The 17,133-nt window shown below is 39.4% G+C and overlaps 1 protein-coding gene across 1 annotated transcript in view; it reads right to left on the reverse strand.

The window, feature by feature from the left end:
• The window catches only part of atp6v1ba (ATPase, H+ transporting, lysosomal, V1 subunit B, member a), a 34,402-nt gene that overhangs the window by 16,861 nt on the left and 408 nt on the right, over positions 1–17,133 (reverse strand). The gene's annotated exons all lie outside the window — the stretch shown is intronic.

Raw genomic sequence — 17,133 nt, forward strand, 5'->3', positions numbered from 1 at the left:
CAAATAAATGTCAAACAAGCAAATGTCGCAAAAATGTAGAAAATTCAATGGACAATTACTTTGACACAAGGTAAGGACCCACTATTCTCACAAAAGATGGTGAAATAATGGGCCATTAACAATAAAGGTTGCAGAAAATCATGGGTAAATAAATTGTACAACCAAAAGATAATCTAACAATAACCTAAAACTCACAACAAAGAGTAAAATATTAAAATATATTTTTTAAATGTACTGTTCCGTGAGATGTCACCCAATGCATGACTATGTCTATATAAAATGCCTCTGTAATAGAAAATACATTTATTTGAGTATAACTCACAAAATTTAGTAGTAAAAAACTGAAGCAAAGTTCGGGTGCGCGTTATACATGGTCTTCACTTTTTTGACAAAATCGCCAGAAGTTTTAATGTCCGCCATTTTGATGATTTCAGGCGAGAAAAAAAGGCAAGATGGCGGACTACGCACACATTGATTAGTAACAAGGTGGGTGCTCAGAGCCTATGCAGCATAAGTTTGATGTCTGGTCCTAGCATTAACAGTGTTATCAAAAGGCTTGAGTTCTGGAGTGTTGATTTGCTCTGTAGTGTATCAGTGTCTAATTGAGCACAACTTAAAAACGGCCACCTTGTGCCAGGTGTGCAGTGATGATATTTGCAAACTCCACTCATGTCAACGGAGTTCCATTGTCAATTGTCACTGCCTTCGGCAATCCCAAGTGTGCAAACAAATCATCAAGAGGAGCAGTGTGTTGACGTCCTCTCATCATGCCAGCTTCACGACCGCATCTACGGCGCAAATTCCTCATAGCACTGGTTCACTTTTAAAAATGTATTTCTCGTGGTTACCACTCATTTGGTGTCCTTGAAAAAGGATAGTTGCCGTGTTCCAAAAGTACAGTATCTCAGAAATACCACGTGTGATGATTTTTTTTTCAAGATTTACCATTCAAAGTAACACATTTGTACTAAAACCAAAAATATGAGCGAAAGTGTAAAATTCAACGATTTTAAGGAAATTTTAAGGGTACAGCTCATACACGGAGGCAGTAAATATGAGAGAAAATACGGTAAGTATCTAAATAAAAAAGGTTCATAAAGATATCAACTCACACGAAACTCCCAAGCAGAAGACAGGGTGAAAAATTACGGAAGTCAGGGTACCGCTTTTTCTTTGACGTCAAGTTGGGTGGTACTCCCCAACAGAGAAAAATATTTTCACCGTAAAAGAAAATGATGCTCCTGATGATGTAAAATGCTAAAAAGGCCTTTTCCTGTTATGTTCGAATTGGGTTTCGCATTGCGTATATCACCGTGTGGAGGAAGACGACATCTAGCCTTTACCTCTTTTCATTGCATTAGATTTTGCATCGCGCAAATCAACTTGTGAAGCAAGAGTACGCCGAGCCTATTCTAGCCTTGTTTGGATTTCGGAAAAAACAAAATGGAAAAAAAGTGGACCATGCCTGCATGGTACCGGTACCTGTCAGGGATGAAGGAGGCCATCAGACCTCTTCAATTCCACCTACATGCTGTCCGGTGAGGAAGCAGAGCCGTGGGACTTTAGGGGCGGACTATCTTATCTCTGGGGTTGAAGTCACCAAGATGGTTAACAAGCTCCTGAGTGGCAAGGCCCCAGGGAAAGATGAGATCCGCCCGGAGTTTCTAAAGGGTCTGGATGATGTGTGGGTGTCTTGGTCCTGTCGGCAACATTGCGTGGACATTGGGGACAGTGCCTCTGGATTGGCAGACTGGGGTGGTGGTTCCCTATTTTAAAAATGGTGACCAGAGGGTATGTATATATTATGGGGGAATCACACTCCTCAGTGTACCAGGGAAGGTCTATTTTGGTGTCCTGGAGAGGAGGGTGGGCGTGGGGGTCGAATCTCGGATTCGGGAGGAGCAATGTGGTTTTCGTCCTGGCCGTGGAACAGTGGATCTGCTCTACACCCTCAGCAGGGTCCTCGGGGGGCATGGGAGTGCACCCAACCAGTTTTCATGTGCTTTGTGGACTTAGAGAAGGCGTCTGACTGTGTCCCCCGTGCAGTCTTGTGGGGGGGTACTCCAGGAGTATGAGCTTCCGGAACCCCTCATACACGGCGTCCGGTCCCTTTATGTCCAGTGTCAGAGTCTGGTCCGCGTAGCCGACAGTAAGTCAGATGTTTCCTGTGGGGGCTGGGCTATGTTACCAATTCTGTTCATTACTTTTCTGGACAGATTATCTAGGTGCAGCCGTGGTGCTGAAGGGGTCCAGTTAGTAGGCCTCAAAACAGCCTTCTTGCAGGTGATGTGGTTCCATTGGCTTCATCAAGCCGTGATCTCCAACTTCCCTAGGTGGAGAAGTTTAAGTATTTTGGGGGCTGGTTCACGAGTGAGGGAAGGATGGAGCAGGAGGTTAACAGGCGGGTGGATGCCACGTCCACAGTGATGTGGACTTTTGTTCGAAAGTGACAAATATTGGAGTAATATGAACCATTGAAAGAAATGAGATATTTTGAAATTAGATTTGTTTTTTTACATCATAGGCGACACGCCGTTCAAAGCGGCTGCCTGTTTCAGTAGCTCCTTAAACCCTCACTCGTATTCTGTGCTTTTACAGCTTTTTATCCTTTATTTTTACGTTTTATTGTCTCTTAAGATTTTATCTGTATGCATGCATGTCCATATGTGTATGTCTATGTCTATGTCTATGTCTATGTCTATGTCTATGTCTATGTCTATGTCTATGTCTATGTCTATGTCTATGTCTATGTCTATGTCTATGTCTATGTCTATGTCTATGTCTATGTCTATGTCTATGTCTATGTCTATGTCTATGTCTATGTCTATGTCTATGTCTATGTCTATGTCTATGTCTATGTCTATGTCTATGTCTATGTCTATGTCTATGTCTATGTCTATGTCTATGTCTATGTCTATGTCTATGTCTATGTCTATGTCTATGTCTATGTCTATGTCTATGTCTATGTCTATGTCTATGTCTATGTCTATGTCTATGTCTATGTCTATGTCTATGTCTATGTCTATGTCTATGTCTATGTCTATGTCTATGTCTATGTCTATGTCTATGTCTATGTCTATGTCTATGTCTATGTCTATGTCTATGTCTATGTCTATGTCTATGTCTATGTCTATGTCTATGTCTATGTCTATGTCTATGTCTATGTCTATGTCTATGTCTATGTCTATGTCTATGTCTATGTCTATGTCTATGTCTATGTCTATGTCTATGTCTATGTCTATGTCTATGTCTATGTCTATGTCTATGTCTATGTCTATGTCTATGTCTATGTCTATGTCTATGTCTATGTCTATGTCTATGTCTATGTCTATGTCTATGTCTATGTCTATGTCTATGTCTATGTCTATGTCTATGTCTATGTCTATGTCTATGTCTATGTCTATGTCTATGTCTATGTCTATGTCTATGTCTATGTCTATGTCTATGTCTATGTCTATGTCTATGTCTATGTCTATGTCTATGTCTATGTCTATGTCTATGTCTATGTCTATGTCTATGTCTATGTCTATGTCTATGTCTATGTCTATGTCTATGTCTATGTCTATGTCTATGTCTATGTCTATGTCTATGTCTATGTCTATGTCTATGTCTATGTCTATGTCTATGTCTATGTCTATGTCTATGTCTATGTCTATGTCTATGTCTATGTCTATGTCTATGTCTATGTCTATGTCTATCTCTATCTCTATCTCTATCTCTATCTCTATCTCTATCTCTATCTCTATCTCTATCTCTATCTCTATATCTATATCTATATATATATATATATATATATATATATATATATATATATATATATATATATATATATATATGTATATATATATATATATAAATATTTCAGCAACAGTTATTTATTTATTTGTGTATTTATTTATTATTTAACTTATTATTGTAAAATATACTGGATTATATAAGAAAAAAATGTATGCACGCTAATGCCCTCACAATAGGATAATGCATGGCGACTTGTCAACAAGTAGTATATATAACTCTTGAAATAGTGATCGCCTCACCATTCGCAATGACTAGCGAGAAAGAAAAACACGCAATGCAAAAAAGCAATGCTCCGCCCAGTGCTCGCAGAGACATTACAAGAGGGAGTTGCGACTAGAGAGATTACAAGAGGGAGTTGCGACCAGAGACATTACAAGAGGGAGTTGCGACCAGAGACATTACATGAGGGAGTTGCGGGGAGAGAGACAGTGCCTATGATGTTCTTATGAGCAGCATCTTGCATCTGCTGTGTGCTTGTATATCAAAATGTGTTTCGTATCTCAAGATAACAATTTGCCCGAAATTTTACTCGTATCTCGAATTGCTCGTATGTCGAGGTACTACCGTATATTGTTCATATTTATTAGTTATACAAATGATGTTTAACCTTACAAGTGCGTAATGCTCAATTAGAGTAACTTATATAAACATTATAATGGATAAATCAAGGTATCTATTCTTCCTAAAACAAATACACATTTCATTTCCAAAATATCCACAAATATACTTTTCTTCTTTATCCACACTAGGCTTTTGCAGCAACAGAAGGGCCCATTTTGTGTTAAGTGTTTTTAGAATTCCAAACATTATGCTATTTAATAGCAGACCCTTTCTTCTAACAAGTGCTATGCACGGCATGTTGTCCATGATGAAAAAAATAAAATAATGACTACACTTAGCCTACAAATTGCCAGGAAATTTCAGAAGAGATACATACAGCTACAGTATTTACCGACAGGTGATAACAATAATGCTGGGAAAATTGGCCCACGTAATTATATAGAAACCTCCCAGCAGCCTGCACGTCATCTTAATGGTGAATCCAGTAACATGCTAAAGGAGTGAATTAAATGTTAAGACAATTTATTTAAAGAGTCTGTAAACTAATTTTGATGATTTGTTTCTAAATACATAGAGTATGTTTGAAGATAAGTGCTGATAACGGCACAAGCTAAGAACAACTGTGTTGAATCTGTAGGCAGAAAGTTTGTCTGGATTTTTGCCAGGATGTATTTTTATGCAGTTTTAAAATTTCAAATGTGTTTTAACATGAGCTGGTTGTAATGTGGGGCCTTTTCTGACCCACTTCTACCAGTATTAATGCATTCCTGGTTTGTCAGGAGATTCCAACAAGGACCACTACCACCATGCCTTCCCAATGCGTCAAATCCATTCACACCAAAGAAGTTCAAAACATCCTCAACAAGGCAAAACCCAACAAAGTCCTCAATGACCTACCACCTCTAATAAACCAAGAAGAAAAACTGCTGAGCAGGAAGGTGAGGTCCGAGCTCGCCAGGCTCAGATCAGGCTACAGCAGGAAACTAAACAGCTACCTGTCCAGGATCGATCCAGGAATACAAGATGCCTGCCCAAAATGCAACCTTTCCCCCCACAATACTGAACATCTTTTTTCGTGTACAAATGACCCCACAAATCTAACCATCCAAGACCTCTGGACAAGACCAAAGTTGGTCGCAGAATTTTTAAAACTAGATGATTAAGAGAACATTTGTAACCGTTTTTTCTATCACTACGACATACAACACAACACAGAACAAAAAGAAGCTTGACCCCCAGAATTCAGTACCAGAGAGGCTAATCAATCAATCAATCAACCATGCCTTCCCAAATCCCAAGATCCCACTATGCACCAAAAACATGGTATCATTTTTAAACTACCAAAAAATGAGACAAAAAAAACAAAAATTCATTAAGAGCCACACAAACGGAGACCTATTTTCAATTGGATTGGATAACTTTATTCATCGCGTATTTGGGAAATTTTTGTTGTCACAGAAGCAAGAGGGTGCAAATGCAAATAGTATAGGAAAGGCATTTTAGACATGAATAGATAGGTAATAAGTAATAGATAAATTAAATACATGAATAAATATGTAAATAAATATATAAATAAGCATGTTGCTGGAAAAAATATATATATATATATATATATATATATATATATATATATATATATATATATATATATATATATATATATATATATATATATATATATACACATACATACATACATACATACATACATACATACATACATACATATGTACACACAAAAACAGGATATTAGATTGGAAAAAATGTTTTATTTCTTCTAATTTGCCATCTATTAACAGAGTAACATAACTAGTGGTTTATAACTAGGGGCACTTTTCGCACGGCAACACGCTGGTTTCATAAGAAACTAATTTAAATGAACTTGGATTACGATGCACACACAAAAAAATAAGTTGAATGTAACCTTACACTAAACTTGATTCTAATTTTGTATAAAAGTTGGATACCTTTCCTCTCCGGGGTTGGCCTCGGTATTGTCTTGTATCTCATAATCGCTTATTTCGGCTGCGTTTTTGGCCGTGTGTTCATGCTCCGTGTTAGCTTCTATTGCTAACATACAAACTAACATACATCATCTCTGCCTAGACCCCCCCCCCCCCCGGAGGTTAACAAGGCCACAAAGAAAGATAATAAAAACTTGGCCCGAGGACCCCTTTCTCCACTGCAGGATTGTTTTTCCCGCACCAACTGGGAACTTTTCGAACACCACAACCTCCAGGACTACACGAACACTGTACTTTCCTACATCAAAAACTGCACGAACAACTTCACTGTTAATAAACAGATACAGGTTTTGCCTAACCAAAAACCCTGGATGACCAAGGAGACACGGGCACTCATCAAATGCCGTAACACTGCCTTCAGGTCAGGGGCCAAGGTACAATACAGCGCATCCATCCAGAGTGGAGCTGAAGAGAGGCATTAAAAAGGCCAAGGCAGCATATACAAAGAAAATTGAGGAGCACTTCACAGGAAATAACCCAAAGAAGATGTGGCAGGGAATACCACATATTACCAATTACAAGAACAATAATGTCTGTTAACGCAGATGCCTCACTAGCTGAGGAACTGAACTGTTTATTTGCCTGCTTTGAGACTGACAAATCAGTTCCAGTCTCAACACCCCCACCACCACCCTGCAGCAGTACAATGAAGTTTCGGGAACATGAAGTAAGACTGGTAATGCAGTCTGTGAACACCAGGAAGGCTGCTGGCCCCGACGGAGTACCAGGGAAGGTGCTCAGAGCCTGTGCTGACCAGCTGGCTGGAGTTTTCACAATAAAAATTCAATTGTTCCCTGCAACAATCCATCATTCCTTCCTGCCTGAAATCTGCCACCATTATCCCTGTCCCCAAAAAGCCAACCATTGAAAGCCTGAATGACTGTAGGCCTGTTGCACTCACCCTGTGATCATGAATTGCTTTGAAAAGTTGGTCGCCCGCCATATCGGGAAGACAATCCCTCCCTCAGTTGAGCCTCACCAGTTTGCTTATAGAGCAAACAGGTCCACTGAGGATGCTATCGCCATTGCTCTACATACAGCACTGCGCCACCTGGAGCACCATGGGAATTACGGGAGGATGCTTTTCATTGACGAAAGCTGAACATTTAACACTATAATACCGGACATTCTGACCAACAAACCCTCCCACCTTGGACTATCCTCTTCCATCTGCTGCTGGATAAAGAACTTCTTGACCAACCGTCCACAAACTATTAGACTTGGTCCCCACCTCTTATTACATTACTCTGAGCACTGGCTCCCCTCAAGCCTTTGTACCGAGTCCTTTTCTGTAATCCTTGTACACACGACTGTACACCAACCCACCAGTCTAACTCCATCATCAAATGTGCTGATGACACCACTGTGGTCGGACTCAGGAGGGGATGAGTCGGCCTACAGAGATGAGGTCAACAAACTGTCTTTGTGGTGCTCAGTGAACAATCTCACACTGAACACCACGAAAACAAAAGGACTAATCCAGGATTTTCACAAACACAGCACAGATCTGGCCCAACTCCTCATAAATGGAGTATGTGTAGACAGGGTCCAGTCCTTCAAATTCCTGGGGGCTCTCCTGGTCTACAAACACCACGGCAGTAGTGAAAAAGGCCCAGAAATGACTCAATTTCCTTAAGGTACTCAGGAGGAACAACTTGGACATTAAGCCACTGTGGAGAGCATCCTAGCATACTGCATCACAGTGTGGTAAGCTGGAAGCACAGCAGCAGACAAAAAAGGCCATGCAGAGTGATTAACACTGCTCAGAAGATTGGCTGCCATCACTGCAAGACATTCCCAGTCCTCGTTACCCCAGCAGAGCTAGGAACATTGTCGGGGACCTATACCACTCTGGTCAACAACCTGTTCCAGCGGTTGCCCTCTGGCAGACGCTATAGGTCTCAAAGTACGGACAAATAGGCTTAAGGACAGTTTTTCCCCACATCCATCAGGATTCTAAACTTGCGGTAACACAACACACAATGCCTTCTGTATAGTACCTCGGGGTGAGGTAACATGAAAATATGTTGGGCTGTGATCTGCCTCCTACTGTCTGACTGAAGGAAAGTGAGAAACAGTAAGAGGTAAGTGATTCGCTTGGGAGGTGATGCGATGTATCCATCACGGCAGAAAGCCAAACTACGAGTCTGAAAATGTCACTTATTTGGGTTTTTTTTGCCGGGAAATGCACCTAATGGAGAAGCACTACCAATTCCGTCATACGCAGCTGGGTATGATGACAATTACACTTTTGTCGAGTCAATGATGATGACAAAGCCTATGTCCGATCATATTATTATAACTAAAAACAAGTTTTCTCGTCAGCCTATTCTCCTGAGCCTTCATCTTGCAACAGCTTCTCCGTTCTTTGTGGTGGTCAGTTGGTGTAATTACAGTTTAAATGTATTTTTTATATTGTTGACAAAATGTATTTCACAATAATTAGCGTATTATCACCCAACCTCTGATCGAAATCATGTTCAAAACAACACTAAATCAGGAGCAACTTTCTAAACTACTATTATTAAAGGCGATGTATTCAACATTTATTGCACCAGGTAAAATCGGTTGACTACAGTTTCTCATTTACAATAACTTGAGAAGTAAAGGATTAATTTAGCCTACTACTAGTTCTGTCCAGATCACCAAACAAAACATTTCTTTTCATGGTTACACACAGTCAGAACACAATGGTACGCTAAGGTTACAGGTTATAGTTAGAGTATTCCTGACTTGAAGTGATTTTGAGCATTGCTTCTTCCTTCCATCAGTCAGTTGACACAACCCGCAGACCCCATATAAAAGCTGGTTCAACTAGCTCTAATAGAGACCCCTAGCCTGCCTTAATAATAATGTTGTACCCATCTTTTTAAAATAATTAGAACCATTTTGGGAATTTTAGTTAGGTCAAACCACGAAAAACAACTACTTTATCATAGTCTGCCAGAAATCTCAAAAGGCTTCTTATCTTTGTGATGAAATAAAATCTGAGATTGTCTAGGTGTTATAAAAATGTATGTTTTATTCTGCAAGTCTGTGTGCATAACTTTTGGTTAAATATATGCACTTTTCATAATGATAAAAACAAAAACAAAGCACTTCAGTAGGCAGTTATTTGTCAATGTGGTAAAAAGTGAAGGTAGCTTGCACTCACTTCATAACAATCACTATTACTCGAATCGACTATGTTCATGAGTTGTTAAGTAGCGATATTTCCCATTAGGTTTGGAAAACTTTCTCCACCCCTATTTTCTACTTCAGCTCAAGTGCAGCAGTCTCCTGGCTTGGCATGCAACCACAGAGTGGGTTACCCTGCAGCATATTCAACTGCCGAGCCCTTTGTGAACAAAGATGTTAATTGGTCCTAATCTGCCACTGGAGGCTGTTTTGGTAGCCTGACCTTACGCCCTGAAGGACACCTTGGTGTGAAATACTGAAGAGGCCATTCAAGTGCCAGAGAAAAGAGGCACATAGCATTCCAACACAATTCAATTTTCTATTTAAAAGTGAGAATGGTGGGAGGTAAGGAGGTCGGAGCTTGGATGGAGATGGGGCGCTATTGTTCAAGCAATAAATGAGAGCAACAAAGAAGCAGTAACTGCTGTGATGTGCAGTTTCAAATTCTCATCTTATCTTCAACTACAAGAAATTCCCACAGCACCACTGAAAATGGGAATACTAATTGCCTCAAAATCCAGCACTCGTGCACGCCTTGCCACCCAAAACACATTAACCATGTTGCTTACACTCAGAGAAACATCTTAATACAGTAATCCCTCGAATATCGCGGTTAATGTAGACCAGACATGGCCGCAATAAACGGAAAACCGGGAAATCGTATCACCCCCATTAGAACTACAATACGTTTTTGCGCCTATACAAAAATACAAGTACATAAGTACAAATATCAGTGCATATTTATTAATTACAGCTAAAAACATGTCAAACGACATATTAACATATAAATATAAAGTATATATATAAAAAGGTAACTACGTTAAATACTGTACTCACAGTGAAAATAGTTCCTCTCCGCTTGATATAAATCCAGAGCTGCCAAACACCGAGAATCGCTTTTTAGACTAGGTAAAGAGAATTTTCAGATTTTGGAAGATTTTTTTCCAGTGGCGTTTAAGAGCACAAGTTCTAATTTTAATGTCGTTTTTGGGGATAATTTTATCACTTATTAAAAATAACAGCTGCAAACAAAACATGATTATTGAGAACTTTATTACACAAAATCTGTGTGAATGCAATCATGTCAAAATATGTGGTAATCAACATTTTCAATGAAAAAAAAGAATGAAAGACCTACAAATGTTATACCACATGCAAATTTAATCAATTTTATTAGTTCTATTAAATTTCTCAGTTCCACGCTTGGCCTCTTTTGACTCCTCCCTTGAAGAGTTCTATTCATAGCAAGCTGCTCCTGCCAGTTGCATGTCCATCTTTACCAAGCACAAGGCCTCAAGTGGTCCCATTGCCATCCTGAAGTCTGTCCTGACCTTCCTCACAGCACTGAAAACACGCTCACGTGTGGCATTGCTGTGAAGAATCAAAAGTATGCCCAGTGCAATCTGTGTTGTGTTAGCATTATTTGGGTTTCCAGAGCTGTCTTTTATTTCTTCTACTAGTCCCCAATGCACATCTGCTTTCTCCTGTACTGTAATGCCTCCTAGCTCCTCAACTTGCAAGCAGCTGAATTCTCACTGTCAGGCTTCATGTATGGGAATCTGTTGATGAAGTACCTTACACTTGTCAAGTAACTTTTTTATATGATGCTGAGATCAGTTATTTCAACATGTTTGAGCAATTCGTACTTCATTAGAAATTTTTCTGACATATTTCACTGCAGTTTTATAGAACTTTCTCACACTTGTGCAGGCATTCCTTTCTCTTTTATATACGAACATTCTCACCAATACAAAGGCCTTAATCATTTTTCTCAAATGGAATACTAATCTCATAATCCACTTTCACTTCCAACAAGACTGTCACGCAAAGCAACAGTTTTCATGTTGCAATATTATAGTACTCAAAGAAGTCTCCTTTGGTTGATGGCGCCAAACACGGATATATAATACTTAATTCTATCTTGAATATTTGCAGTTCGTTATTTTTTTTTTTTCGATGGCAAAATATCAGTATCACAGTTCTCTCGCCTTCGCTTGAAAACCATGGCTACGGTACGTCGATGCTGCTTCAAAAATCTATCAGAATTACGTCCGCGTGACCTAAACGACTGTCACATCCGTTTAGGTCACATGGATGTAGTTTCGATTCGTGCCATCCTCAATCAGTGAATTTTAACTGAAAAAGTTATTACAACAAACGTAACCTTTCGAAACACCGATGGCGTCAGATATTGCTTGATTTTTTTTTCTCTCGCGGTTTTAATGGAAAATGCAGATTTTGTAATTTGCTATAAACTGGCGTAGAAAACCAAGGATGATTCTTAGTACAGTGGTACCTCGACATACAAGTGCCCCGACATACAGTTGTGGTCAATCTTGAGTTTCCAGTTATTTCTACAACTCTGATTTTTCTCTGATAGAGTGATTGGGACAGATACTTCTTTGTCACAAAAAAAACATTCATGAAGTTTGGTTCTTTTATGACTTTATTATGGGTGAACAGAAAAAAAGTGATCAAATCTGCTGGGTCAAAAATATACATACAGCAGCGCTAACATTCGGTAAAATGTCCCTTGGCCATTTTCACTTCAATTAGGTAGGTACTTTTGGTAGCATCCATAAGCTTCTGGTTGAATCTTTGACCAATCCTCTTGACATAATTGGTGCAGTTCAGTTAAATTTCTGACATGGACTTATTACTTCAGCCTTGTCCACAAGTTCTCCATTGGGTTTAAATCAGGACTTTGGAAAGGCCATTTTAAAACCTTAAGTCTAGCCTGATTTAGCCATTCCATTACCACCTTTGATGTGTTTGGGAGCCCAACTGCGCCCAAGACCCAATTTTCGAGCTGATGACTTATCTTAAGAATTTGAAGGCCATCCTCCTCCTTCATTATCCCATTTACCCTCTGTAAAGCATCAGTTCCATTGGCAGAAAAATAGCCCCACAGCATAATACTACCACCACCGTGCTTGACGGTAGTAGTAGGGTTTAAATGCCTCACCTTTTCTCATTCATACATATTGCTGGGCATTGTGGCAAAACAGCTCGATTCTTGTTTCATCTGACCACAGAACTTTCCTCCACAAGGTCTTATCTTTGTCCATGTGATCAGCAGCAAACTTCAGTCGAGCCTTAAGGTGCCGCTTTTGGAGCAAGGGCCTCCTTCTTACACGGCAGCCTCTCAGTCCTTGGAGATGCACAACATGCTTGACTGTGGACACTGACACTTGTGTTCCAGCAGCTTCTAATTCTTGGAAGATCAACTTTTTGGTGATTCACGATTGAATCTTCACCCTCCTAATCAATTTTCTCTCAGCAGCAGGTGATAGCTTGTGTTTCCTTTCTGATCATGGCAGTGACAAAACAGTTCCATGCAGTTTATACTTACAAATAATTGTTTGCACTGTTGCTATTGGGAACTGCGGCTGCTTTGAAATGGCTCCAAGTGATACTCAATCACTCAAGATGTTAAGAGGCCATGCTATGTAGATCATTTCACTGACAAAACGTTCTAAGTCACCAAAATTGCTAATTCGTGTTGCTGTATGTACATTTTTTGCCCACCAGATTTGATCACTTTTTCTGTTAACCCATAAAAAAGAACCAAACTTCATGAATGTTTTTTATGACTAAGAAGTAAATTTTCCAATCACTATCAGTGAAAAATCTAAATTGTAGAAATGACTGGAAACTCAAGAGAGCCATGACATTATGTTCTTCACAGGTGTATATAAACTTTTGGCCACAGCTGTACGGGCAATTTGAGATAAAAGGTAACATTTCAGGCAAATATTTATCTTGAGATAGGGGACAAATTTTGATATACGAGCATACAGCAAACACAAGAGGCTGCCCATAAGAACATCATGGGCACTGTCTTGTGTAATGTCTCTACGAGCACTTTTCCATTGTAATATCCTATTTTTTCAGTGGGTGGGAACAAATTAAATTGTTTTTAATTATTTTGTATGGGAAAAATTGACTTGAGATACAAGTGATTTGACATACTATCTCGGTCCCGGAACACATTAATCTCCAAAGTATTTGGGTATAGCCATCAAATATCATTCAGCCCAAGTTTGAAGCCAACATAACATTGTGTGAGTAACCTGTGATGAAAAAAAATAACGTTTGTATGAGAGAATTCTTTGGGCATGAGAATCTTTTCATCCACACCGGATATCTGTCACAGCGGAAGGCGACAGCGAAAAAATATTTTTAAAACAATCGACAAATGGGTCATAAATGTATCTATAGTGTTAGTGTCCATGGCCTGTTATATGGACAATTTTAGACCACAAAATAAACTGTAGTGAGCAGTCTTTAGGAGGTTGACCGTATTCACAAATTTGGTATAGACAACAAAATAAGCCACTCTGAGCCGTTTTAAGGAGGTTTTATAAAGTCCCAATTTCTGAATATTTGGATGTATGTTCTGTTCCTAACGCTGGGGCAGTAATACTGACTGTCAACTGTAATGGCCATATTAGGGTGACAAAAAAAAAAAAAATAGAGAAGTTGAGTAATGAAACAGGGGATTTCTGTAGACAAGTAAATAATACAAGTAAGGCTGTTCATCATTGCTTCCTGTTCTCCATTTTTAAAAAAATGGGTTATATGGCTACAAAAGACAACTTTTCCCTATTGCTGAAAAACTAAATGTCATTTTGGCCAACTAGAATGCAAATTAAGTAACTTGTATCGAAGTAAACAGACTTTGGTACTGACAGTTGAGACTAATACGACAGCATTATTACTATTAATTAAATGTTCACAAAAGCCGCACTGTGCCTTGCTCTTTTCACTATAATTCATTTAAGAATGCAGCACTAAAACAAAGGCCAGCATTTCATGGACTAATAGCTTTTGTCCTATTTGACACAAGAGAGACAAAGGCCTCGAGGAAGAAAAAAAAGACTTCGACTGATGTAAAATGTCCTGGATTTTTCATCTCAGAACTGTGACAAGTCAACAAAAAGGTCAAAAAAAGCATCTTGATCTTATGAATTAATTGCTTGAGATTCTTTTTCTAAGGATAAATATATTCTCTGCATTGGGCAATCACATAATATTCCTTTACCCGATAGACTAAGTGTACTTATTTGGCCGGCAAAAAAACCACTTTATCCCCATTAGGTTCACGTGGGGTGCTGGAGCCTAAGCCAGCTGACTCCGGGCCAGAAGCGGGGGGCATCCTGAATCGATGGCCATTCGATCGCAAGGGACAAGGAGGGGCACGGACAACCATGCATACTCACACCTATAACTAGGGTCAATTTAGAGTTTGCAATCAGCCTACCATGCATGTTTATGCCTGTCAAAATATCGGCGGGTTTTATTATACATTTTTATAGAGCAAGGAGGGAGTTGTCTTATTTGTATTGCAGAAAAGGACAACAAAAATACTTTAAAAATCATCATAATTTACATTCACTTTTCTTATCAAGTAAGGCAGCATGGTTACTTTCAAAATTGAATGACAAGGACAGTATTTTATTTAGTTATTCACGAAGTTTAAAGTTTCAAATCTGAAAGAAAGAAGATAGATATCAATTAGTGTAGATAATTATCTTGATAATTATCGATGGACTGATTTTTTTTTAAATTCCAATTTCCAAGCGTTCACACCCGCATTTTGTTGTCATTCACGTCAGGCATTCTTCTGTCTAACTCTAAAGAGCTGTTTTTGAGTATAGAGTGTTTTTGAGGGTCAAAAGCACTGTGAGCACATGGAAGTCAAATGCCTTGCTACCCGCCTGGGATGTTTTGAATGGATTTACCGTAATTCTTGGAATGCACGGGGAGGCTATTTTTAGAATGAACGTCCGCTGGGATGATCGGAAGAAGTAGCGTGCTGGCAAGAAATAAAACCATTCACTCAAGCGGTCAGAGCCATACTAAAAAAGGCGCACCGACCGATTGGGCGCATTTTTACATATATCGGTCGAGCTCTCGTGATGACACTAGGTATGGACTCGTGAAGACAAGTTTTAAACACAACTAAAAAACAAAAACATAAGAAATATGAACAAGATATACAATCACTCAGATTTAGAACTAATTTGCTAGATCATGGGTGAGATGTGAAAAAGGCATTAATTATTGTGGACACATCTATTAAAGGTATTAAATAGTCAGAAGTTCAAACATTAATAGATGTGTCCACAATAATTAATGCCTTTTTTACATCTCACCCATGATCTAGCAAATGACTTCTGAATCTACTTCTGACAATTTTACAGTGATTTCTCTATGAGGCTTCATTTTATTAAATTGTCCAATTTCAATCACAATTCTAACACACACACACACAACAAAGTAATATGTTCAAGGGCTCAGGTTTGCCTCCCGGTGGAGATTGGATATAGGGGGTTCGCAGCCTAATCCTTGGCCAGAGCACTTAGTATTTTAGGCAACAAGGGAGTTAGGAAGAGGAAAGCTATCCACAGTACCAGCAACGCAGCAGAGAGAGCCTCGAGATAGAGAGCCATGGAGCCATGGTATCTAGTCACCTGGAGGATGGTGTCTGGTGTTGAAAAAGTAGACTTGAATAAATATTTTTAGATTTTCTATTTAATATTATAATATTATAATATTAAATTATTTGATAATATGAGTTTACATTTTAATGTCAAGGTTGTATTTGTGAGGGTCTTTGGGGTCTTTTGAACATGAGGGCTAAGTAAATATGCGCCAATATTGGTTAATTAGATTTTTAATTGAGACTGTCCATATGCAATATTGTCATTATGTGTAAGCTGCCCTTTTGATTGATAGTTTGATGAGGCAGTCCCTCATTTTCTGAACCGCTTTATCCTCACGCAGAGGGTGCTGGAGCCCAGCTGACTTCAGGGCGGGGCGGGGGTGGGGGGGTTGTGACTTGGTGGCCAGCAAATCCCAGGGCACAAGGAGACAAACAATTGTTCACGCTCACACTCATACCTAGGAGCAATTTAGTGTCCAATCAGTCTACCATGCATGACTTTGTCATGTGAGGGGAAACAAGAGTACCCAGAGAAAACCCATACAAACTCCACACAGGTGCACATGACCTGGATTTGAACCCAGAACCCCTGGCCTGTGAGGTCGACGCGCTAACCACTATCACCAGTTTGATTAGGCAGTGGCTCCGTCAAATGTTGACGGGATCAGTCACGTGATCGTGTGTATCACGTACACTCCACCGCTCGTGATCGCGTCACATGACAAACATTTTCATTCTCCCCATTTTCACAAATATAACGACCTTCACCAATGCCTCCTAACATGTGCTGCTGACCAGAAGAGGATTGGTAATCCACGAGTAGATTTTTTTAAATAGTATATAACATTGGCTGATCGCAACACCAGAGGCTTAAAACAGCTATGCCGGGCCAAAGACTGTACTGCAATTATCCCGACTCCCAACATTAAATCAAATTACATTATTGACAAAATATTGACATTTGAAAATTACGACATGGTGAACACAAAAATAAAGCATTGAATAGATGCAGCGTGTCAATTCGACCTTGCTAAAGTAAACCTTTCCAGCCACTCTTAGCAATATCTTGCAATGTAGCCCAGTCGACTTGCAACGACATATGAATGACACGAAGCTGAAAATGGT

This window comes from Stigmatopora nigra, chromosome 12 (assembly GCF_051989575.1).
Source record: "Stigmatopora nigra isolate UIUO_SnigA chromosome 12, RoL_Snig_1.1, whole genome shotgun sequence".
In the NCBI taxonomy this organism is placed as follows: domain Eukaryota; kingdom Metazoa; phylum Chordata; class Actinopteri; order Syngnathiformes; family Syngnathidae; genus Stigmatopora; species Stigmatopora nigra.